The 26,537-nt window shown below is 40.2% G+C and overlaps 2 long non-coding RNA genes across 2 annotated transcripts in view; both read right to left on the bottom strand.

Moving 5' to 3' along the window:
- Positions 1-26,537, bottom strand: part of LOC108448163 — a 242,647-nt gene that overhangs the window by 135,132 nt on the left and 80,978 nt on the right. The window lies entirely within an intron of this gene.
- Positions 1,746-6,944, bottom strand: LOC108448164. Its single transcript, XR_001863960.1, has 3 exons — positions 6,861-6,944; positions 4,717-4,725; positions 1,746-1,768 (listed from the first exon to the last, which is right to left on the bottom strand). It is a non-coding gene; the product is annotated as an uncharacterized LOC108448164 (long non-coding RNA).

Here is a 26,537-nt window from a genome sequence, read left to right as displayed (position 1 = left end):
AAAAAAAAAAACTGCTAAAATCAAAAATAAGCCCTTTACACCTGTGACACCATAGCTGCTAAACCCCTTCAGTTTCCAGGACTGTCTAAATCAGAGGAATTCCAACCAAAAAGAAGTGATGAGTTCAAGTAGCACAGCTTGATCCCAGTCTGAGGGTTAGGGCTGACCACATATTTATACCCCATGCAGGCAGAAATTCCGGGATGGAAGTTGTCATACACAAAGGGCAGACACCACGTCATCCAGGACACCTGCCAGTTATTCCTCATGATACAACATCATTTTCTGGGAATATCAGGGAGTACACCAGTGACTACCAAAACTGCAATTGCCATTTACCCTCCAGTCCCAATAAAATAAAATAGAGTGTTTAAAAGGGGCAAATCAGTGACAAATCAAAAAAGCTGATACAAACAGCAGTCTATTTTTAAATGATATTTTTAAACTTCTGAGGTCTGAGCTCAACAACATCGAGCAGAAATTTCTATTTTCTGAAAGCAACATTCCTCTTGCTTTCTGCCCTGCCATTGAAACACTTCAATTTCAGAGCCCAGACAAGAAGCAGAAGATTAATTTTTTTTAAAAAAATAGCAGGATCAGTATGGAATAAGCAACCAAACACACACCTCCCCTTCAAAATCCTTTATAAATGGGAAAGAAAATTTCCTCATGAATAAAAAAGTCATTTGCATTTTGGACATGGTTTTCTCATACCTTTTTTTTTGGGCAATCCAGTTTGCCCATTCCTTATACAATTTTGGTTTTAGCCTAAGCAAAACTGTTTCTGTGCCCAGATGTGGCCACATCTGGAGCTGTGCCAGCCCACTCATGTGCGTGGTCTGACCATTAAAAAATGCCCTAGGGTATATCCCTGTGTCCTGCAGCCGTAGGGAGGAGGAGAGAAGATCCAGCAGGCAGGAATTGTGCAGCAAGATTGATTTATTTAATTATTTTACAAACTCTTTTATAGACTTTTTTCTTCATAGTCTAACTGGACAAAGGATCAGCCACTCCTTGGGGGTGATCGGCTAAAAAACCCTAAAACATCCCTTGTCAAAATATTTTTCTACTGTACTATAAACAAGACTTCTCAAGGCTGCAGGTGTTTCATTCTGTACATAACTCTGCTACCTCTTCTGTGAGAGAGAAAAGTCTCTCACTGACTTAGAAAATAGCAAGAAAATCCTTGCTGGCAGCATTTTTGTATCCACATCTGACAGGGGGATGAGAAATGGTGGAGGGGTGGTGAGGGATAAAGGGAGTGTTTCTTTTGACTATGAGATAAAGTCAAGATTTGAAGTGTTTTCCTTCAGGAAAAGCGACTCTGCCACCTGTAGAAGTATCAATTCACTTAGAAGAGTAAGTGCTACTCTTCAGACATGGACTAGAAGACAAAGATCTTTACCTTTTTCCTTCAAAAGAAGGATGCTGGAATCTAGGTTGCAGCCAGGCTGACGACGCAGCACCGAAGATAGGGATCATCCCCCTAAAGGATGATGTCAACACAAAAACAAATGGAATAACAAGAGTTTGCCATGGAGAAATTAAATTTAAAATAAACACAAGGCTATGTACTAGAGAGTAAAAGGCTGGAACAACAGAGAGTAAGTTTAGCTCTCTTAGTGTTAAGATGGATTTTTAGAAACCAAGAAAATGGGTAAGAACAGGTGGTTGAAGTGATAAGAAGTTTTTTCATACATATTTACAAACTCATGACACATTCCAAGTATTTTCATGCAGTGAAAGGACAAAAGGCAATGGCTTTAAACTGACAGAGGGCAGGGTGAGATTAGGGATAAGGAAAACGTCTTCCTTCTGAGGATACTGAGGTCCTGGCACAGGTTTCCAGAGAAGCTGTGGCTGCCCCTGGATCCCTGAAAGTGTCCAAGGCCAGGCTGGACATTGGGGCTTGGAGCAACCTGGGACAGTGGAAGGTGTCCCTGCCCAGGGCAGGGGGTGGAATAAGATGGATTTTAAGGTTCCTTCCCACCCTGACCATTCTGTGGTTTAATATTTCCACATGTTCAATATTAACCCAAAGATAATTACTGGTTGTGTTGCTCCCTCCTTCTGTTCCTTTCTGCTTCCATGAGCTGCTGTTTTCTCATTATCTCATATTTTAGTTGAAAACCATTGTTGCTGGGGAAGGGTCATCAACTTATCTATTTACATGTTACAGAATCCATCTATAAGGATACCTATAAATAATTAAAAATAGCAATAGCCATAATGGCTTTCTAAGAGCACAAATGAAGACACACTCAGAGTCTTAAAGACCGTGCACTCTGTATATGAACAGAGCACCCAGGTATATGGATTGGGAAAAAGAGCATAAGGGATTTCAAGGAGAACAGTGAGGTTGAGAGGCAAACCATTTCAAACTCTACAGATAGACAGCTGGAAGATAAAAAGGGACAGAAACCAGAAAATGAAAGAAAAATCACTCTCCCATTTGTCCCTACTATTCACACAAACAAAGAGTAACACTATCCGAAATTATTTGTATGTCAGATCATATGATCTCCTTCTCAAAAGATAAAGAGGGAAAATATTTCTATTTACATGGTGGACTTAAGAGTGTGCTGCTAAACTACCTCACTCTTTTTGTTGTTATTTTAATCAGTTTACAACACAGCTACTTCTGTAGTTATATATTTGTTCATCCAGTCTGTCAGTTTTTTACAGGCCAATTCCTTCAACTGGAAGTGAAATCAGTGGTGTGAGTGGTGCATTTTCTAATGACATCACTGGCTGTAAAGGATGAACAGGCCAAGTGAGCCAAAAGTCAGACAGACATTTTTGAAGCCATTTCCTTCAAAAGCAGCATGGATCACATACCTTTCCCTTTACAAACCGAGAGATTTTAATAATTTATTTCCCAGAGGAGTTTTATGACCCCGGGGATAACAAATTTAGCTGTCTAATTATTAACGTGCTTAAGTCTAGGAATAGATGATTTTTCTAATATCCCAATCGTTATCCTCATCAACACATCAGGGCTAAGATTTAACACACTCGGTGTGGCAAAGCTCTGCTTAAAAGCACTGACTGAGGTTGCTGAAGCACTTCAGAGCAGTCATAACACAGTACAGTAACAGCAATAATCATACTCTTATTTTAATTGTATCCATCTGAGTTATAGCCCAACACAGAACAGTCCACATTAGCAGTGCTGAGCTGCTTTGAGCTATTAATGTCATATTCCACCGTAGGGTATTTCAGGAGCTTGTAACTTTCTTCTAAATGTACCAGATTGTTAAAATTCATCGTTACATGTTTATCTGCAAGTAAATAATAAAGGGACTGAGAGTTTTTAAAAAACAATTTTAGCCATTACCGAGATAGTCTGGTTGATGTTTAACAGATCCTGCTATAATCCTTCCTGTGTCAGAAATTACAGCTAATGTTAAATAAGAAAGCACAGAGTTTCACAGGCTCCCGAGTATGCTGCCTTTAACAGTCCCCACATGTCTCAGCAAGATGAGTAATTGTCCATCAGCCTATGGTTCATTAGGGATCAGAAATCAATTGAGTGGGAGGGTTCAGCATAGCAGGTTACACAAACCTTGGCTGTGCTGGATTCCTGATGAATAGAGTAGTTGGGAAAGGGAAACTTTAATCTGATGGCTCCAAGGTAGTTAGGCTACTGACAGCCATGCAGTGCAAGGCTAATTGGGCTGGCAAGGAACAGAGGTAGAGGACAGGGTCCAAGCAGAGAATCAAATGCTCCTTTGGAGCTCCAAGGCCAGCAGAAAGCTTGTCTGGGAGGATGACCTACTGTATAAATGAAAGGCTCACAAAAATTAACCAAGTAGAGAAATGCTCCTTAGACGAAAAACATGTTTTATAGCTGTGGTTAAAAGTGTGCTGCTGCAAATAGCGGCTCTGTGTGTCACAGGCCAGTTTCAGCCTGGATTTTATCACCTATTAAAATTAAAATTATTCTGGCTGAATCCTCTCTCTCCATGGATGCTGCTTCCTCTCCCACTCTCTCTCCACAGCTCTGCTGTTTCAGGAAGGTAACAAATTATCAAACCAATACGATTTCTCCCCTTTTCCAGGATTCACAGCTCCTTCCCATTACCTCCTTAAAAGCAGGATTTTGCTGTAGTCACCCAAACACAGGGAATGTGAGAAGAGTTCAGCATCCATTTCACTGCTCTGTTCTGTACAAAAGGAATCATGAAACAGGCAAGTATTATAAAAAGACAACGATTAAGAAAGATATTTGGGGAGCGCAGTGATCTTCAGCAACAGATGAGCTCTCTTGCTGGTGCCGAAAATATTTTGATTTATACTCTTTCAGCAGAATGAATAGGGTGAACTAAAGTGTCTACATCTGCTCAAGACTGCATGGCTTTAATCACTGCTGGCCTTAGTGGTCTGCATATGCTTGCCGAAATTCTTACAATGAGATGAATAAATACATGAAAGCATTTGCCTGCATGACGGCACAAAGCAGAGGTTCTGAATAATGATGGATGAACCTCAAAGGAGATCATAGGTTCCATTTAGCTGAGTGCTGGCGCATTAGGGTAAGAGCCCTAACTACATCAGCCACTTAAGCCTGCAGAAGTGGGCTGCAAACTGATGCAGGAACTACAGCGCTGCTGCTCCTGCCTGAGTCTGGGTGAGAAAAACGGAGCAGCAACTTTTCTCTTGCTATCACAAGGCCAGCAACATCAGGAATGTAAGAACTACCTCCAAGCAAAAAACCAGAAAGTCCTTAGGGAGAGTGGAAGAAACTCAGGTCAGTTGTTGCTGCTGTACAGAGCTACATGGCATTTACAAGTTCAGGTATTTCCAGTGCATCTCCTACTATGGGCTTCAGGAGAGCTTTGGGGAATGTGGTTTCCATCACTGTGGAGCAAGGAGCCTGTTTTCTTCATGCTATCACCATAAAATACTGATTTCCTGCCATGGAATAAGGGGAGGGGACAAGTACAGCCATATGAGAATACTGAGGCCCTGGCACAGGGTGCCCAGAGAAGCTGGGGCTGCCCCTGAATCCCTGGAAGAGTCCAAGGCCGGGTTGGATGGGGCTTGAAGGAACCTGGGATAGTGGAAGGTGTCCCTGCCCATGGCAGGGGGTGGAATGAGATGAGCTTCAAGGTCTCTTTCAACCCAAACCATTCTGGGATTCCGTGATAAAACTCACGGAAGTCTACCAGAACTTTTTCCAGTGAAGATAAAGATCTTCCAAAGCTGCTTCTGCAGAGCTCCCAGATGAGTGCAAAAGCAGCGATTTGTAACTCTTTCTAAAGGAAATTTAATGAGTGGAATTTACCATTTTGAGGTCGCAAGTATCCCGCTTCCATATGGGACACAGCCAGGAACTTGTTGATGATTGCTCCATTTCTTTGAACTAATACTCCAAGCATGCAGCATCTTCCCTTTGCACATACTTCACTTTCTATGAAAAATATGATGTGATTTACTCATATGAAAGGTCCTACTACATCCTGATTTGCAGGACGAAGTGCAGAGCTTGCATCCAAGAGTACTGGAATATTTACAAAGCCTCCCTATGATTTCAGCAAGCTCTGGATCTGGCTGTGTATGGGCTGTATCTTTATTACCCAAGCACATACAAGAGTAGGTAGACTTTTAAGACCTTGTGTAGACAGCTGTGATGACAAAAAATGAGTCACATACAGTGTCCTTTAAGTAATTACTCAGATTTTCCTTTTCTCATTCTTAAGAAAAAAAATATACATTTTAAAGCACTAGAAGTAGTACCATTAATTTAGTTTTTGTCATCTAAAAAGAAGAATTTTCTGGTTTCTGTAAGTTTTCTTTGAAGTGACTCTTGGTAAAGAAATGAATACAAGAGACTGGAATGCTCACTTCAGCACAGCCCAAATCTAGAGCTAGACAAAGACATTCCTGGTATTTAACTTTCTTTTTTTTTTTTTTTCCCTAAAGTTGTTGTTTTGAAACTTCCATTTTTATGTGAAGCTTCATGACATCCTGAGTCAAAGCAATAAATGCAGCACATTTTCTGGGTCACAACACTCCCATCCCCTTCAAGAAATCATGCCAAATAGCTGTGTCTGTATTCACTCAAAATAATACTTCCTCTAAAAATGCATGACATCTTATATGATTTACATCATGTTATGTTGCGGATTAGGTTAATGACTTCTTGTGCTTCTGTGAACCATTCAAAGTACCACAGCCCAGATTATTATTTTATATGAAATATAAATAGAGTATATTGCTGAAGAGGTGGGTTATTTAACACATGTATTTCCACACGGGTCTAGAAAGAGGGGTGGGGACCAACCGTGTAACGAGCTCCTTCTTCCTGTGTAAAAACAAATGTATTCTACTGCTTTTCAGAGCTAACTGGGCTATTTATAGATGAGAATTAAATGCTTTTCTAGCTTTGTTCTGGGGGTTTTATTTGGAATGTGTGTGTGTGTGTGTGTCTTGAGTACTGAAGTGCTTCATTTCAAGCACAATGGCAATTGTAAGAGTAACAGTAAAGAGAATTTTTTGGTCATCTATTGCAGCCCTCTTTGGATGAAATCCAGGGTAGGGAAAACATTTGCTTAACTAAAACACTAGTGAGCAACCAGATCACAGCAATGCCAAAGGCATCCTCATGATAACTTAATTTGAACAAATTGCTATTATTTTATTTCGTTCATGAAACAATTTAAAACATACAAATATTTCTTCTACAGAAGATACATTTAGTTAATATCAGACTTAAAACTAGGAAAAAGTTTTGGAGTCACTAAACCACTCATGGGTGGCAGGTAGGTGGCATCACAATGATCAGGTGCATTCTGAAGGTAAAATGGGGATAGGAATTAATAGAAAAGAAATATAAAAGAGGCACAGACATTGTAGACAGCAGGTTTAGATGAGATCTTAGGAAGAAATCCTTCTCTGTGAGGATGGGGAGGCCCTGGCACAGGGTACCCAGAGAAGCTGGGGCTGCCCCTGAATCCCTGGAAGTGTCCACGGCCAGGTTGGACATTGGGGCTTGGAGCAGCCTGGGATAGTGGAAGGTGTCCCTGCCCACGGCAGGGAGTAGAATGGGATGAGCTTTAGATCCCTTCCAATGCAAGTCATTATGGAATTCTGTGATAATTCACAATTTTCTTAAAGAAATCTGCTGTGCTCCTACACCTTGAAATCTGAGCTCTTAGCTTTTCTCAACACTCTCACCTTGAAAAATGCGTAACAGGCACCAACGTGGAATAAAGAAGGGAAATCAGGATAATCAGAGCTTATCACTTCCCAAAAGAAAGGATGCAAATAGATCAGCACTGGAAACACTTGAGAAAAGTTGGACGAAGTTGTGCCAAAGTGTGGACGAGGCAACGAGACACCAAAAACCCAACCCAGCAGCATCTAATAAAACAGGAAGTCAGCAACACCAAGACAAGAGGTACTGAGCTGCAACCTAACAAAATCAAGTGCTTTAGACACACAGTGCACAGCAGAGCTGTGGAGCTCACCAGGAAGATGAGAGTTTTAAATGGGGTTAATTACCAGAGTATCTGTCCGATGACCAGAAAGAGTGGAGTAAACAGAACACAATGGTATGGCCACAGCTGTGTCACCTCTGGTTCACTGCCAGGGTCACTGAGCGTGTGCCAAGGGGAGTTTCTCTCTTCCTGGCCTGTTCTTATACTTTTCCATAACAAGCTACATTTGTCCACTGTTGGAGACAAGCTATTGATCAGCTTTGGGCTGATCTTGGCAGAGTCACACCTTACACAGAAGTGAAACAATACACTCACTCATGCATGTAAAATAATAATAAAACTGACATTTTTCCTGGATTTCTTGAGAAAAATAGAAATACTGGGGGGAAAAGAGCTGTTTCTGACCAAAAAAACCCGTTCTTTTATGTACAATGTATCCTGCTTCCATGGAGCTTCTGTGAAACACAACATGAACTATAACAGATTATCATCCACAGATTAGGTAGAGAATGCTAATTAATCTTTGGAAGTTAAGAAAGACTGTTTCAATGCTTTTCTGGGCCCTTTTGTTACAATCAACTGTAATTCACCACAGGAATAATCCACTGAGAGGAAACAGGGACAATCCAGCCCCTGATCACTCAAAACAACAATTGGATGATAGCTCCAAGATATTCTTCAGAAAAACAAAACTTACTGGGATCAATCCAGAGGTAATTCGGTGAAATTTAATGGCCTGTGGTATACAGGAGGTCAGACTGGATGATCTAATCACTCCCTTTGGCTTTAAACTTTATGAATCATGCTTGAGGTGGAACTGGTAATGGGAGTCATCTAATGGGAGTGGACATTGAAGCAACAGCCCTGGTGCTTAGGGGAGCACAGAAAGCTCACAACATTTGGCCTGAGGAAGAAGAAACCAATTAAAAAAGCCTCCCATAAGAGGAAAAAACTGCCAAAAAGGATTAAAGGGAGAGGTGTAGGCCTTGGTTTTTGGCATGAGAAAGCTGAGGTTTGAGTTAGCCTAAGCGAGGAGAGAAAAGAACATGGCCAAAGTCATGCCTGACCTCAAGTCTTATGGGCAAGAGCAATTTTTCCTGCTCTGAGCATCCCTTTACCCCCTTCACCCCTGAATGAACCCACTGGCTCCAGCAACCACAGTCCCCTTGCTGAGGGATTTGCCACGTGGAAGTTGGAGCTCCTGGTTCTCCCTTGTCACTGTGCTTCCTGCCCCCATCACTTCTGCCTTTGGAAAGCACTATGGCACATAGGGCTTTTGGTTTTCAGTCCTCTGGTCCCCTGCATGCCACTCACACAGAGCCCATCTTTTTTTCTCCTCATACAAGGGGTTCAAAGCACCATTTGGGTTCGTTATTTTCCGAGCCCAAGAGTTGCAGACTCTCAATCGATCTGGAGGTCTTCCAATCACACGATGAAAAAGAACATTCATATTAAACCAAACGAAAATATGAATTACAGCATTGGCTTCCTAACACAACCACCCATGACACAGCGAAAACTGCAGTTTGGGCTTGAAAGGCGAAGAAAACGTGCAGCTATTTAATACAAAAACTTGTAGCTCGTGGGGAGCTTAGTGTTTGCCGAGAGTTAACATGAGAACAACAACGGCACAATTTGCTGCTCTACATTTTTTAAGTTTTTCCCTCTAAGAACTGTACATTATTTATAGAAATAGCCTGATTTACATGCAGCTCCTTCAGAGCTGCCGGACGGCACATCCAGCACTGCTACATGGCAACTTATCTCCTGGAACTATCTGTTTGAATAGCAAAATGAGTATCACTCTGATCAAATATACAAGTCCCTCTGCATGAAAATCAATCCTCTGCACAAGACATATTTTGAAGATTTAAGTGGGGTCCAAGTACTGCTTAGTCCTTGTGCATGCACAAGAGTGAATACCACCCACAGGGAAAAATATGCCATGGAAAAATTCATAACTAACTTCCAATAACAAAGACATTTGAAAATGTCATGATCTTCTTCACATATTTCATACGCAGAAAATGTAGTATAAATTCAAGGAAAACATTAATAATTACAAGTTATTTGCTCAGGCCTAACAAGCAGCAGCAGCCTAAAAAGTACTGGCAGATGTCTAAGCAAAATAAAGATAAACACAGTGGGGTTCAAACCACTTTTTAAAATTCTAGACTGAGATTTACAGGCTTTTTAGATCCTGTGACTTTATGCTGTTTGTTTACAAGTTTAAAAATTTTAAAAGAGAAAAAAAAGAATTGTTTGCTCTGCAAACATGAGCCTTACATCTTTCTTTGCAGTTTGCCTGTTTATCCAGATCAAAATATAATGTTCGAGACGTTTTCCTTCTGTTGAACATACCACTGTCAGAAGAATTTTGCCCACAGTTTATAGTTATGGTACGGAAAGTGTGCTTTGTACCAGAGATAAAAAGTTAGACTGCTCTTATTGATAGAGTGGCTGTGAAAGTGTTTTTTTTTTAATATCTGCAAGGCTCTGACCTCCAGAACCAATTGTTGATTGCTTATAGTGTAGGAGATTGTTCAGCTATGAAGATACGGTTCATGAATTAGGAGGATGTGACTAAATATAAGTGGTTTTATTTAACAGATCATTATGCTGTGCTTTTTTTTTTTTTAATGTACTAACCCAAGAAGTCCATAACCAGCTCAGCTTCTGATATTCAGACATTTATATCATCACAGAAGGAAAATATCATATATCAAAACAACAAAACACTGCTATCATCAGAACCACCACATTTACTAAACCCACATTGTTATCTAAAGAATACTACAAAGAAATGCTTTTCCATCTCTCCATTTTAACAGAAGCCTTACAAAGCTGGGGTTTTTGGATTTTGCATTTTCTGATTTCACACCTTTTTTTTTTTTCTTTGAACTTGGACTATTTTCCAGCTAATTCTTGGAAAGTCAGCATGCTGAATGCACTTCGCATCCCATCTTTTATTTGCAAAGCAACCCTCTGAAGGGAAATACAAATTTTTCTTTATTTTAGATTAGTGGAATCTCTTATAATTTTTTTTCTTAAAAGCGCAGTTTTTAAGGAAAAGTTCGTCATAATCAAATCGGAAACACTGTCCAGAAAGTAGCAGGGCGTGACACCACATACCAATGACACATCAGGGTAATGATGAATATTATAACCTATAAAGTATCATATTTTGTTTGTTGCAAACAGAAACTTGCCAAAGACAGCATGTTCTAGCTAGAGCTGTGAAAAAAAATCACTAATCTTTGTTTCCAAAGATCTGCATGAAGCCATGGCAATTTTTATGAATATTTGCAAATCAAAACCAGATTAAAGTTTCAAAAATCTGATTTTTTTTTTTTTTTTTGGTACAAGATAGGTTAAATGTTCTCCAAACAGATCAGAAATTCAATGAGGTTTGAGAAATACTTCCCCCCTCCCCAGCAAGTCATCTTTAGATTGAAATTGAAAATAATTTTCTTAGATGATCTGCCTTTCTTTTCTTTTCATCCCTTCTGAAGAAGGAAATACTTCCTGTTTTCATTCCGAATAAAAATAACAGTGAGGTAAATTGTATTCCAAATGTTTAACTTTTCATGAAACAGGTGAAAAGTTATTACATGCTGGTGAGATTTTTTAAATAGGATCTTTATTCCTTGCTTAAGGGGGGCAGAGAGAGAGAAAGAGAGAAGAGATGAATGGCAGTGACATCTGAAAATATACAACTCCTTTATATTAAGAGAGTTTGGTCATATAAACCTTCTGTCTTGTTGCTCTGAGACCCTTTAATAATGTTTGATACCACTAAAGTTTATTGTTTTTATTCATGAAAGAAAAGAAAAATAAGGATTTTAAATAATAGGCTGATCATAAACCTGAGCTCAATGAGTGATGAAGGAGTATTTTCCTCTGGGGAATTACAGTAGTTGGAAGGGTTTGCTTGAATGTAACCCCGAGTTAAAAAAAAAAAATAGAAAAAAAAAAGGATTAATGCTTCAGCAGGTTGAAGGGGAAAATTATTTTCTACATTAGTCTTGCTATGAGCTATCCTGAGCATTAGGTGCTACTGTAATAAGTCAAACTACTACAAGTGAAATAATGTTCTTACACGTAGTTTCAGGCTATTTTATAGCAAAATATAGTGGTCTTTTTAATTAGAAGATGTATAAGAAGAAACAAAGTTCATGATTCTGGAGTCAAGTCCTGATTTACACTTTGCTTCCACGGAAGAGATTTCTTTTTTTTTTTTTCTTTTAAACTTCAGTCGGAGAAATTATTCTCAATTATTTTTATTAAACAGGTTATAAATGTTTGAAAGGCAAACAAATCATATGTGCAATAGGAGAACAAACTATTTTGTCTCATTTTTTCGCGTGTAACTTTTAAAAGACCTCCAAATTAGGATACTGCTTCATTAAGCTTTTGACATTTGTCCAGTTAAAACTATTGACTCATACTTTCATTTCTTCCCCCTCAAATTACTACAGTGCCACAGCTGATCTAACTATATTTTCCATTTCTTATAAATAGCCACAAGAAAAGTATTAATTATCCTTGTACGATTTAATGCACCAACTGCCTTAACCTTTCAGGTTTCCTTAAACGCCAGCATAACAAGGCATATCCATGGCAGCAAATGTGATTTATGACAGGAATCTTTAATTTCTGTTTTTAAATATGTTACCCACCGATCTGCATACATTTAAATTCGCCTGCAACACTTTTCTCTGTCTTGAGGCTGTTGTTTAATATTCAAGGATGATTTTTGTCCACATACATTTTGGTCTATGTCACCTCAGATTAAATTATTACTGTTTGCAGCCTTTTTGGAGCAGGCCTCAGGCCCTTATTTACAAGAATCAATGAAACAGTAATGAAAATCCATTTTTCATACTATCAGCTCTGGCCTGCTTTTATTTAGTTAGCTGTGTCTAAGCAAGCAATTCATTTTGTGCAAATGTCACGTTGATAAAACAGGACGAGCCAGCAAAGGGTTAATCATGAAATAAAGCCTCTGCTTTTGCCAGCCCCCCCCCCCAGCAAAGCACATCTGTAATGGCAAAATTAAAAAAATATTTTCTTAATGTATGCAAAGTAATGTATATTGACACATAAGCAAGCCTTTTCATGATGAATATTGAAATATATATGCAAAGCACAGGAAATGTGTAACATGTTATAGATCTTTCAGTGTACATTTAGAGGAAATGAGCCATTTATATTCCACAATTTAGTGAATACCTACTGTTTATTGGTACAGAGCACATAGGAGTATATTTGTCTTAGTAATTTATTTAGGTAAATATATTTATTCTTCTAGGGGTTCTTGTGCTTTTTCTGGTTCTATAGTACTAGACATAAATATTTAACAATGCATTGTCTCAAATGTTATTCACGTAATTTATCAGGGGAAACAGTGGAGCTGTAATAACTTTTAAGGCTGCACCTTCACTTAAACCTGAGATTGATTTAAAATGTGGGAAACTGGGATGTTTCTCCATATGCAGGAAGGACAGGGATGCTTTCCCTGAAGAAGCAGGGAGTGAGTCACGGAGCTTGGACGCCAGCTCGGAGAGAGGGCAGCAGCAGACGGGTCACTCCTCTCTCCTGGGCTGCCTTCTCTCATCTCCCCACAGGAAAACCAGGAGTGAAGGAGGGATTTTTTTTCGAAACTATTACTCTTGTTCCATATCACCTCATTTCCCTCTGCAGCCTCTCTTGTCTCCAAGCCTCTGAGGTCCCTCTCACGCTCCCTCAGCTGGGGGGAAGTCACCTTCTGACTCCATCAGCAGCCATTCCAAGGTCTCCTCAAGCCCTGCCTGTGTCCGTGAGACACTCCAGACACCTCAGGTGGGAGGGCTGCTTACAGCAAAGGGTATTTTTCCCTCTGTCAACTCCTTCCTGAAGGCTCAGCCAGCCAGCTTCTGGGCATTTCAGGACAAATTTTCCCTCACTTATTCAGTGATGCCTGAACACAGAGTTTATGAGTGGGCCTGTTAGTGCCTATTAACATCCTCTGCCTCAGCGTGGGATCTTGAACTCCTCGTGAGCACATTCACACCACTGAGAGCATTTTGGTACTGACGTGAAGGCGATGAGGACATTAACTGATTATCTCCTCTCCTGGCTCTGCTTTCTCCATGTCTACAGCTCCCACCCTGGCAACCTGAGGGGGGTTTGGAGACATTTCTTCCTCACCTCCTCTCCAGGCTGGCACTGCTACAGACTCTTTAGCCTGTAAATTCAGGAATATTTCCTTTCCAGCTACATGCCAAGTACTGAAGCACTTGTCAATACCTCTTCGTTATCACTGCTGATGCAATGCACGCAGAGTTTGGTTTGAATTTATTTATTCACAGCATTACAGAATGATTTGGGTTGAAAGAGACCTTAAACTCATCTCATTCCAGTTCCTGCCATGGACATTGTCCACTAGACCAGGTTGCTTCCAACCTGGGCTTCTTCCTTCCTCTGCCTCTCTTTGTCCCAGCCCACTCATATGACTCCACAACCCCACCAAGGAAATGATTTCCAGCTGAAGGATGGGAGAAGGTCCACACCGTCCTGCTGGCAGTGTGGCACTGAACAAATGTTAAGCACACAGTGCTAGGAGGAGCAAGTGGGAAAGGAAATAACGCTGAGAGATTTGCGAGGCGAAAAATAAAGGCTCTTAAGAAAAAATTATTCATGGCATAATCTTGAAAATGCAATACTTATCACTAGACAGGCAACTGGCCTATCATTCTCAAACTAGAGATTAAAATAAAAAACACCCAGCAACTCAAGATTCATGGTGGGGGGGGGAAGAAAAAACCAAGCCTCAGCTTTCTAAAAAAAAAATACTTCAGAAACCGAGGAATTTAAATTTGGGGCACTTTTAAATTTTGACACTTAATTTCCCCAGAGATTTATAATGGTAAGGAAGCATAGGACACCTCTATATGGAAAAACTCAAGGAAAAGAGAACTTTTTCCCCAAATCACAGTGCAACTATATAGAGAGAAACTGAGTACAATTTGGGTTAAGTGTGGAAGCTGGATCTCAGTGCTGGCACAGAAAACATGGATACTCTGGGTTACCGTAAAATTTGGCTTGGGCCAAGGAAAAAAGGCACAAGAACAATGGTGAGGTTACAGAAATAAAAAGTGCATTTAATTTGGACTAGCAGTACCCGGTAGGATCACATACACCAGATAAAAAATAATTCTTTTGTATAATCACTATCAGTGAACAGATCCCCACACTGATTTCTGTCCTTCAGGACGGGGAGGAGATGTGAAGAAAAGTAAAAAATTTCTTTTCTGAAGGACAGCTGTTCATATATGCATGGTGAATATCACCATAATTTCTCAATAAAGTACTGTGGGAATTCAGAACAGCGTCCAAAGCTATAAATTAGAGAGGAACTGCACCCTGCAAGTTGTGAAACATTTTCTACACTGATGTGGCAGTGGGTATCCCAACAGCAGGTCATGAAGCCTGCTCCATAAAAAAAATCCAGAGTTCATCCAAAGCAACTCTCCAACCTTCCAGACAAAAGATCAAAGGAGTATGTAACATTCCTGAATATGGTAACCATGATAAACACTGTTTGCTTGGTTGGTTGGGTTTATAATGCCAAATAGTATTTATTTTCACATGCTAAAACTCACTTCTACATCCCCATCTCTCTCTGTCTTTCCTGGAAGTACATGCTGAAAGAGGAAAATAATTGCAGTCTTTTCCCAATAAAGTATAGGAAAACTAAGTGAAAGTCCTGTTATTTTCATTATAGCACAGGCTATAAACTTGAACTTCATAAAAAAAGATGTATGAGGGCACTAATAATACAAAACAAGTTGTCACAAGATCAATATCATATTACAGAGGTGGTTTTACTTGTTTTTACCAGGTCAACATTATTTTTGGCTATCACATGCTTGGTACATTGATCAAAATGGATATATTCGAATCTTATCCAGTATTTTCTTTTCCTGTTGCTTTCTTTCTGGTTAGACATCTATTTTATTTCTCGTGTTGTGCCATGTGCTCTGCTTGGCACTGACAAATTAATTTCCATTCTTTAAATTTTGAAAATTTCCAGCTGTGTAAATTTGACACCACAATTGCGAAGAACGCCAGCTTTATGTTTTTGTTTTTCATTTTTCCCCTTTTGCACTTTTTTAGGAGATGTCAGACAAATCCTCCGCTATGGTACTCGATGCTTTCAGTTAATAATAACCACCACCTCCCTCGGATTATTACAAGGAATAAATGACAGCATTACAGCAAACGTGTTCAGCATTTATCACAGTACATGACAGAACACGACCCTCGGAGCACAAATGGGGTGATTACATTTCTGCTATTGTGGTTATTTCCCGAGAAAGAGTCTTCTTGGCTCTACCAGAGCATATTAAGGCACTCTCTGGCCAAAATTATTGACTGCCTGATGGGTCAGGCAGTCCTGGAAGGCCCTGGATGCAGTTTGCAGAGCTGCTGACCTATTTACTCCCATCCAAGTTAAGTCTCTCTCAGAAGGAACCCTTAGGGTTTACAGTGTCAACAGCCCTGCATTGTTTGTTTTTCTGCTCAGCCCACTACTTATTCAACAGAAGCAAAAGAAGATCAAGAGGAGACTTAGTTAATTCGCATCAAATTTTGTCACATAGCATAAAAAAAATGGGAATTTTAGCAACGTTGTCGGGCCCCACCACTGGAAGATGCGATTTGTACGCATCAAGGGAGTGCCCACAGTGCCATTCCAGCCATTAGATTTCCTTTCTTCAAACCCACATCTCACCATTTCAATGCTGTCAACGCAAAAAGCAGAAAAATATTGTCAATGATGGATGAAGGTTTTTCTGCAGCTTTGAAGAATCGGAGATGAACAGAAAGTTCACCAGTTGACAGCCACCTTTAGCTGAATAAAGCTGTTACATTTAGGTATTTCTAATCACATAGAAAGAACAGAAGAAAATGGGAAGGGCAAGAAGCTTTCTCATCTTATCCTGAAATTGTGAGCTCTGAAAAAACACCCTCTACCCCAAACTGGACACAGTTTCTTGAATACATAATCTGAGAACAGATTCAGATTGGCTGAATACTTCATCTAATTCAGACAACTTCAGAAGAGAGTATTCCATAACAACTTCAAAGTTGCTAAATCTATTTCTTCTCAAAAACATAATTTAACAGCAAACACCACACCAGTAAGCACCTTCAGACTGAATATTTCCAGTTTTTAACAAACACATTTTTACCGTTTGAATCCAAGAGGAACTTGGAGCAAGCTGGCATCATAGTTTGGGATTGTTTGCTATTGTTTATTTTATTTTCATGAGTAGACATTCAAGTTAGAGTTTGATCACTACCTCTTTTCTGTAGCTCCTTAAGGATGAGATTAGAATTAAAATTTATTCACTTCCAACCTTTGTTTATACTTTATCCTCCTCGTGTTTCACAAATGGTGGCAGGAGCTTCATATGCATTAATATTTGCAGCAGAAATATTTTCATATATACACCCAACTATGTACTGGGAAGAGCCACTGCCTGTCAAACCAGGGGAATGAAACCCTTGCTATGAGCACAAGTGCCACCTTCCTGCTGTGAGCTGGGAACCAAAAGAGGTCAAACAACCCATTACGGTCAAACAAAATATTCCTGAGAACCAATTTCCAAATAACAAACAGGCAAAATGTTGAAAACAGAAAAAAAAAGGAACTAAAACCAGCATAACAAATATGCAATGAAAGCAAACCACATGCCAGTCACGTAATTTAGAGAGAGTCACAGAAGAGTGTTAATACCGAAATTCTTTGAAATTTCTGAATATTGAAGAGAAAAGAGCAGGTAGATGAGCTGGTAGGGATAACTACTGCTCAAGCATCCGTTGAATTCCCAAGCGGAATCTCAGTGTCCCTGCAGACAAAGGGATCACCACCAACACAAATCCAAGGAAAATGAAAACTCCCGGAGTTTTGGACTGTTCCTTTATCAATTGCTGATCAGAGTGAAGATGTCCTGTTGCAAATAAAACCAACAGAATTTCATTTACCCTTCAGCCCAACACCCACATTTTGGGATTACCTACAATGGTCAGAAGTCCTTGTGTGCTCCCTTCTTCCTGTACAGCCCCAAAATTTATGCCTTCTGCAGCTATTTCTCCTCAATCTTTACTCCTTAACTTTTTTTTTTTCTGGCATATTTATTCCATTTTGAGGTTTACCAAACTTTATTAACTTTTTATGCCCAAACAGCCAAACACGCCACACGACTATGATAAAACTCGACATAAAGCCTGTGCATAGTTATTATATTTCATTAATTATCCCCCTCTTTTTGTTGCTTTTTTCTCTATAGGATGCTTTATCCAGGTGGAAACAGGAAAGAAGAAGAACTCAGAAACCAAGGGATTTGAATCCACAGTCCCATTGTCAACAGTGAAAGGACAAGTCCAGACCTTTCAGGCAATTAAAGGTCCTTTGATGCTTCCTAATTCTACTGATCTGGTGTTGCTCTACCAACTTGCTCAGAAGTTCGAAGTTTCTTCAAGACCTCCCTCTTAAAAGACCCTTTTGAGCATTGCAAGGGAACAATATCCCGTCTTTTATGTCACCAGCAGCAAAGTGTGACATCAAATACAAAAAACATCACTAAAAAATCATGCACAATTACTAAAAGACAAGTAAATAAAAATCCATAACCACTATGGAAAAGTGTCATTTGGAAGCTGAAAAAAAAGTAGTTTTGCTGGATAAACTATTCTGTGAATATTAAATATTTCAAATTAAAAAATATTCACATTCAGAGAAAACTGGATGATGTGAGTACACTTTATTTACTTTGCCATGTGGATGATACAGGTACAAAATGCAAACGTTTCTTGAAGGTTTGGGTACAGAGCAGTTCTTCAGTCCTGCAAAAAACAGTTTTCCAGGAGGGGCCGGGTACTGTACTTCAGCACAGCTTCCTTTTTAACCCTGTCCCGAATCCTTGCTGCAAGGTGAGCCCTAAAAAGAGAATTAACAGAGCCTGCACAAGCTCTTTGCATGACCTGCACAGATGTCCAGTCTCACCTCCCTGTAATGAAAAGGCTGAAGGCTCCTCAGTCTAATGAGCATTAAAATCTCAGGGGTGTTTCTGTCTGTGCATTTCAAGGGCTCACTCCCCCTTTAATCCTGGTGCCTTTTTAGTTCCTCCTGCAAAGCAGAGGCCAAAGGATTGAGTTTTGTGCACACGAGCGTGAGCTCTGAGAGCAGAGGCAGAAGAGAGGGTGAGGTGCCATCACCAGAGCCCTGTGCAGGGACAACTGGTTATGCACCAGTTAAACACTCTGTGACCTATTTACAGCTAAATACCTAGTAAATGATACCAGAGGTGTGAACTGGGGGGGATTCCTGGGCTCCATTAGTGCAGCTCCCATTAGTTTTAATGACTTAACATCAACAATTATCCTCTTGCAGCAGGAACACACAAGCACCTTTAAATACCCATTAGGTTCAAAATTTGTTTTTAACTTGTTTTGTTAATTTAAAACCTATCTAATACATTTATCCTAATATCAGATCCTTGGGCAAGAGCTTGTTGTATGAAATGGATACACAGAGCTTATGTTTAAAAAAAAAAAAAAAAAAAAAAAAAAAAAAAAAAAGAAAAAAAAAGTGACTTCATCCTTGCTTTTATGGGCCCAGTCGATTCAAAGGAATAGCCCCTGGAAATAGTAACTGCTGTGATATGCTTATGGCTCCATTTACAGACTTTCTTATAGGTTCATAAATGGAGACTAGGAGGAGGAGGGAAAGGAATAAAATTTAATAACTGAATAAAAATGTAAATAAAGATTTGCCTAAAATTACTTGTCCAAGAAATAATTCTCCCTCCCCCTTAAGCTAATACTTTGATAAGCTCTGAACAGTGATCCTGATTTGGAGCGTGACCTTTGAAAATGCTCTCCAGCTTGATTAAAGATGTATTAAATTTGTTTAAATAAACCTCGTTGTAATGGCACATCATTTGTAAGAAGCTATTAGGGGGCTGGAAACTGTGCTGCTGTATTTGCATGAAAATGTGCCCTGCTCGAATTGAGGATCTCTCCTGAATTAACCGCAAAGGAAAAGCGACACTTTCATAATTTTTTTTGACAAAAGAGGGGAAAAAAAAAAAGCCCCACAACTCACAAAACTTTATGCTAAGCTCCATGAGAAAGGAGGTAACTGCATATTAAACCAGGGCTATGAACACAACACACACTTCCCCAAACCACTCTCCTCTGGTTTTTGTCTTAGATTTTTTGAGTAGCATTTCTTCCTTTTTGCCTGCTTTCCTTTTTATTTTTTTCTCCCTGAAAAATGTCATTGAAAAAAAAAAAAGCCAATAAGAAAATGCTTTCCAGTGTGGTTTTTCAGCTGATTGAGAGAAAACCCATCCCATGTTAACAGCAGAAGGAAACAGTAATACAAAAACTTAAGAGAGTGGTTGACATTGATAATAACTTTCTCCTTTCAGTGGGGTTTCAGGCAGGCAGATTTTGCAGCCGTTGAGAAAAGGGAAAATGTAACCCTGGATATCACAGAATTTATGTGATTAGGCAGAAAGGTGGATAAATAGATAGATAGATCCCATTCCTGTTTATATAGATTGCCAAATGTACTTTAATTTCTTCCAATAGCTCCCAACTGAGTGAGTAACTGCTACGCTAATGAAAAAGTCTCTCTCCCTTAAATCAAATTTTAAATTAAAACCTTTCCCATTTCCCAGCTAAAGCCAGGACTCTAGGATATGTATGTGTACTCAGGGGCTTGGAGTCTTTCTTTGTGCTCCCTGTTCCTCACCACCTATTTCACATGTCAGCCTCTACAGCCATCCTGGTGCTTGTGTCCTTTGTCACACTTCCAATAAATGGGGCCACGTGGGTTCATCTGCACATGGTGCTCAGTGCTGGGAGTGCCACCAGTGCTCAGGATCCTCTGCCCACCCCAAACCCACCCTGCAGAGCACAGGGACCTCCAATGTGCTACATTACAGACTTTAATTTTCCTACTTCTTGTTTAATCTTGCAGACCTTATTCTCAAACTCTCCTCCAAAACCACAAAGGAACAAACGTGCAGAGTCACGAGAGTCTCAGTAAATCACAAGTCAGCAGCACTGCCTGATGCAAGAGGCCACTGGTATGGGCAGTTTGCAGAGCAGGGAATGTCTGCCCTTTGATTACAGAACAACATTCAAAGAACGAGATTTTGAGGATTCATATCTTTCTTTGCAGCCATTCCTCCCTTTCTTTTCCCCAGCTGATTGTAAAAGCTACAAACAACAAAAACCTGAGCTTTGCAAAATCAGTATAATATAAAATATATATAATAATCTACCAGCAGATCACTCACTGGTCCTGAACATCAAGCACGTGCACCCACAGGTGACAACAACTTTGTTCTGTGAGATGAGCTGGGACACGTTAATCTGGATTCTGTTCTACAGGAACTCACGCATGTGGCAAAAATCCTTTAGGGTTTGAATAAAAGGCTTAACAAATGAATATCGAACCAGAACTAGAGGAAGATGGCAGATTAGAAACAAAACCTGCTAACCCAGAGTGCAGAACAGTCAGATGGTGTGGTTACTCTGAAAGGAAAGACAACAAATAACTAAGAGAGAGGCAAGAAATTCCCCTTTACTGAACAGTACTAAAACAATGCATCCATAAATATCACACTTTGTAGCTAATTTTGGTACTGAAAATATCATGAGGTAGCTGCATTTTCCAGGCCAGTTCTAGACCGTGGGTTATTTTTCCTTCTACCAACTTTCCTAAAACAAAGTAAAAAGTGTCACCTGTGTTATACTTGGGTCTACACTTCTGCCACATTCCTGTGTATTTACTTTCTGCTGCACTGAGCTGTCATGACCTTATAAATCTGTCTGCACGTGGGGGTTGTGCCAAACACTCATCTCTGGACTCTTCAAACCTCTGTTAAACACAGCTCTGGTGCTCGTGGGTGGATCCTCACACAGAGGAAAGGACCAAAGTGCATTTGCAAGTAGCAAAGGCCAGCTCTTCAATTCCTTTGCATGGTAAATCCATGCACATTTTTCCACTTTTCCATCTCACTCCCCTTATGGGATGCACTGGTTAACGACTTGCTAAGAATTAACAACAGTAAGTCACGCTCCTTTCACTGAAACCACACCCCAGTGCAGCCAGGAATATGAGTCAGGAGAGCAAACCTGGCTCTCCAGATTATTCACAATCTCTTTGCTAGCTAAGCATGAGAACAAAATACACAGGTGGGTGTTCCAGGAGATGAAACTCAAATCCTGCCCCTGCCCAAAGGGTATCCAGAGGCACAAGCAGCCTCCCACTGCTCCTGTGAGTCCCCTTCACACACAGTGACCCAGCTTGGCCAAACCCTTTGTCATTTTTTTTTTTTTTTCTGACCTGGATGGTCTCAACAATTCCTGAGAAAGGGCAGGGAGATGGAAAACATCCTCAGGAAGGAGGAAAATTTAGAGATCCACAGAGCAGAACCTTCAGGAATCACAGTTGTTAATTCACATCCCTGGAGCCAGCAAAAACCCTGATGAGTCATCTTTTATTTTGGGGACTGGCCATCCCATCTCGATGGGAGCATGGAGATCCATAAAAACCTGGCCTGCTTGGCAGCAGTGAGCTGCAGCCTCAGAGGAACCCAGTTTTCTTAAAGTCTGTGCCATCTTCCCACGTTAAACAACCTCTGACATGTTCTCTTGTCTCTTTTTGGTTTTAATTTGCCATTCTAAATTGAGATACTAGAGCAGGTGGAAGCAACCCAGCTCCGGGCTAATTGGTTCATCATGCACGTTAGGATAATGTTCATTCTGGATTTCGATTAGGTCAGTGTGGAGACTGCCTTGGTCAGAGTCTGTAATGATCTGCTTATTAACTCTGGTGCAGGGTCCTTGACTGTACTCATGTTATTAGAGATTGCAGCTGCCTTCAGCCCTGTGAACCATGGAGTTTTATTGGACTGTCTAATGTCCTGTGCTGGACTAAGTGCTCCGTTTCTGTCCGGGCTGGCGCCAGGGTTTTGTTTGTTCCTTTCCCATACCTCCAGCCATGCAGAACTCGTGTGTGCTGTGCTGCTTGGGTTCATCCCAGTTCCACCACTATTCATTAAATGCTGTGCACCATTAGGAAGGGTGTTTTCTTCACTGAAGAGATGATCTATTTATAATTTTCCTTCAAATTCTGCTATGCCCACCTTCTAGTTCTAACTTTTTTCATTTAGGCTCAAGAAACTCTTTTTAGGGCCTGACCAAATCCAAAAAGGAATGGATCTAGTGGTTTACAGAACATAGAAAGATTATTTGTGACAAGAGGCAACACTTATTTGCGTTGTAACAACAGGTATCCTGCTTTTGGGATATTTTAGCAAACCTGGTTCATTTTTGACAGGAGGCTTTCCACATCTGAGCACACTACTAGCACTTTCAGTATTTCCCCATTTAAAGTGTTTCCAGAAAAGAAGGCATTTTCTTGCTTAACTGACTCAGAGATTCTTCTTAATGCTCTCATTACAATCAGATTTGATTACTGTGACACATTTTTTCTGCTCATCTTCCTCTTGTTAGTGTTAGTTCCTTTCAGTGGTTCAGCAAAACTTCTGCCACTACCTAAAACTGCTGACAACCACAACCCTGATTTCTAGGAGAGGCATTGTTCTCTGCACTGTTTCCCTGTTTGCTGATATGAAACCCTTGGTTTCAAGGGTTTGATTTTTAAGAATGAAACTCTTGACTGGGTACACGGGCAGGATCTTCTGAGATGGGTGGGAATGTCCCAGAGATGCTGGGCAACTTCAGGGGGGCATGAGAAGGGCACGAGAAGGTGATGGAGGGGTGTTCAATCGGTGGGAAAGCAAGACTTGATGGGGTTGTAACACTTCTCTGTGTGTGGAAGGAGTAAAAAGGAGATTCAGTAAGTTGACCAGCTGAAAAAAGTTGTAATTTCATAAGAAAAATGGTTTTGTTAAGTAATTCCCTAAAGAACAGAGTTCTAAGCTGGGTAGTTGCCCTAAGGGTTGTCAGAATTTCAATTCAAGATCTCTGGACCTTTGACATACCCCTTTCTCACTATTTCTGTGCCCCTCAGTTCCCCTCTTATTTTCATTCTGGGAGGTGTTAATACTCCTGAAGTTTTCAACAGAGGCATCAAAGGCATTTTGATCAGACAACTGAAGTGATCAGCAGTGCTCTGATTCCACTCCACCTGATGGCTGTGCTCAAACTCACAGCAAATTTATGCAGAATGAAATGAGACACATATGAATGAACAAGCATGAAAAATACCTCCCCCTAAGTGCTCCAAGTAAAGATTTCATTTTCACAGACATCCATGTCTTAAATTAAACTCAGCTCATGACATTTTAGCACGGAGTCCTGGATCTCAAACTGCCCAAGCCAGAAGCTCTCTGACCTGTTTAACCCTGACAAGCCTTTGCTCAGCTCCCAATTTAAACACAAATTTGTTTTTTTAATATTGATTTATTTGTGAAGTTCATCTGTCCATAAAAGTCTCTGAGTTTCACTACAAATTTTGGTTACTACCCTTCTCACTGATGTTTTCAGATGAGCATCTGACCACTCCAACAGCATTTGTGAGCATACTGGGCTTTCATCTTTTGAAATGGGAACCGATTTTGTTTGGGTTTGTTTTGTTTTGAGGGTTTTGGAGGTTTTCTTGAGAGGCAACAGCTTGGTGACTGTTTTAGTGGTGTTGCCACAAAAGTCATGGCTAACATCCTTCACTGAACATAAAGACTGGAGGTTAAATGGCCAAATTGATACTGCCAGAACTGAAGTAAACAAAACTGGACAAGTATTATTGGAATCTTTGGATAAATGACCACCTCCATCTTAATTTTAGCCTGGTTTTGTTGTTGAAAGGAATTTGGCTTCTCTCAGCACCTCCCTCCCCTCCCCAAGCAATCCTGATGTCCCCAGACTCAACACTGTCTCACTTACTGTGGGCTCATCTCACTTCTTTTTAAGAAAAACCTCTCCCTCAGCCTTCTTGCATTTATCCAAGGAAGGAGGTGCCTTGATGAAGATTTGTGTCCAGTTTTTTTGGACCTATGGATTGCCAGAAATCGTATTTCCTCATGCATCCAGAGGCAGTGATTCCTCGTTTGGGAAACCTGCCATACTGAGCACAACCACCTCACTCATAGTTAAGGAACAATTTATAAAGCATCCCAAGTGCACTTGCCCTACTGAACTTCTCCTTGTCCAGCTTATATGGCGTTTAATTAAATAATGCTCCATCGCACACCATGAAAAAATTATCAGGAAGGCTTTCTTGTAATAAGTATCTCTTTCTAAAAAAGGATAAAATTTGGTCCCTGACCAACATAAAACCCTTCAGTGTATTCCTCTGGTATTGCTATTCACTGCTTAGTTTATTTGCATCCATCCAGTATCTCCAGGATTCCTAAAGCACCCACTGCAGTGGCATCTAAGGATCCATAATTTGCAAAATAAACTTGGAATGCAATAAAACTATATGAATCATGTCATCTGCAACGAATGGACCAGGGATGTGCATTCCAGAGCTACTAAAAATTTACCTACTTCACACCTCACTTCTTTTTTGGTCATTTATTTTTACTTGCATTTGTCTAAGGTTTCATGACTTCATTTTCTCTGCAAGTTTCTGCTCCATCACACCATGCATAGAAGGGGAAAAACACCACCTTGAAGTTTTTTCATATTTTTAGATAATCTGGGAGGAGTGAGAAAATTAAGCAAAATCACAAGAAGTGATTTATCCAGAAGCTGCAAGTTTGAATCAGAAGTTTCAATCCCAAGACAGAGATTTTCATAAAGTTCCGGGTATAAAACAACCCAAACAAATAAAAACTCCTAAAAGTGCATGTTTTTAGAGTTAAAGGGAAAAGAGCAAGGAGGCACAGATTATTAATTACCTGCAAATTCTTATTAAAAGGTACCAGAAAAGTGCTCCTATGCAGAGGAAAAGGGTGGGGAACAACACGAATCATAAAATACCGATGATAATTCCTTAACCAATTTTCCTAACACCTGTAAAATTCTCCAATAGCTTATCTTGTTCTCATGCTTAAAAAAAATAAAAAAGTTTAAATGTAAGCTTTGCTGATAGTTATCACAAATTTCCATGGGATAATCACAGCATAAAGCACTGTGCAAATGCACTGTAATTGCAAATTGGCAGTAATAACGTAATGCCAGCACTGGTTAATTATGGGCTGTATTTGATCCGTATGTAACACTCTACTTGCTTCACTTTGAGTCTGTGATAGCCCAGACTGATCCTAGATGGGAAAGATTTCTATTCCAGACACAATAAATCATACGAGGGATGTTGGGCGTTATTCTTGCAAAGCTTACAACAGGTCAAGTCAAGTATTTCAACTTTACACAAAGTTAGAAATTGAGGAATAGGTCTTGGGGGAGGTGAATGAGGGTTGTTTTGTGTATGAGATGGACTTCCCTTGGTTGATGCAATGATTGCTTAAGAGAAAAACACTTTCACAGCTTTTCATGTGTCTATTTTACTTGAGGAAGCCAGAAAAGAGCTCTGAACTGTGTCACTTACAGACCCACCCGAGTACAACAGGACATAAAATCACAGAATCCCGTAGGTTGTAAAAGGCCTTTGAGACAGTGACGTGTGACAGGACTGAGTATAAATGAAAAATCCTGCTGCCCTGCCAGTAATTTTGCAGAGTAAACTCTGTGCAACAAGTAAAACTACATTTCTAAGCAGCAGCAGGCATTGAACTTAAAAAAAAAAAAAAAAAAAAAAGTACACCCCAAGCATTCAGTATGAATTAGCTCAGATGCCTTCCTTCTTTCCTTGCAAGCCAAGGTACCATCATCCACAATTTCATTTTCTCAGATTTGCTGGAAGGGCTTTACCAACTTTACCAGCAGTTTTCAGGAGCAAGAAGAGCTAAGAAGTCCTGCTGTGCCACCCCTCCAGACCAGAAAAACATTTCCCCCTCCCCACTGGACAGGCTGATCATTATGCCCAAGTTCCACCCACTGTCACAGACAGGGAAACACAGGCAGGGAGACCAGGCTGCTCCAAGCCCCATCCAGCCCGGCCTC

The sequence above is a fragment of the Corvus brachyrhynchos genome, unplaced genomic scaffold (genome assembly GCF_000691975.1).
Source record: "Corvus brachyrhynchos isolate BGI_N302 unplaced genomic scaffold, ASM69197v1 scaffold126, whole genome shotgun sequence".
In the NCBI taxonomy this organism is placed as follows: Eukaryota; Metazoa; Chordata; class Aves; order Passeriformes; family Corvidae; genus Corvus; species Corvus brachyrhynchos.
Note: the sequence above shows the minus strand (reverse complement) of the source record. Positions and strands in the feature narration are given on the sequence as shown.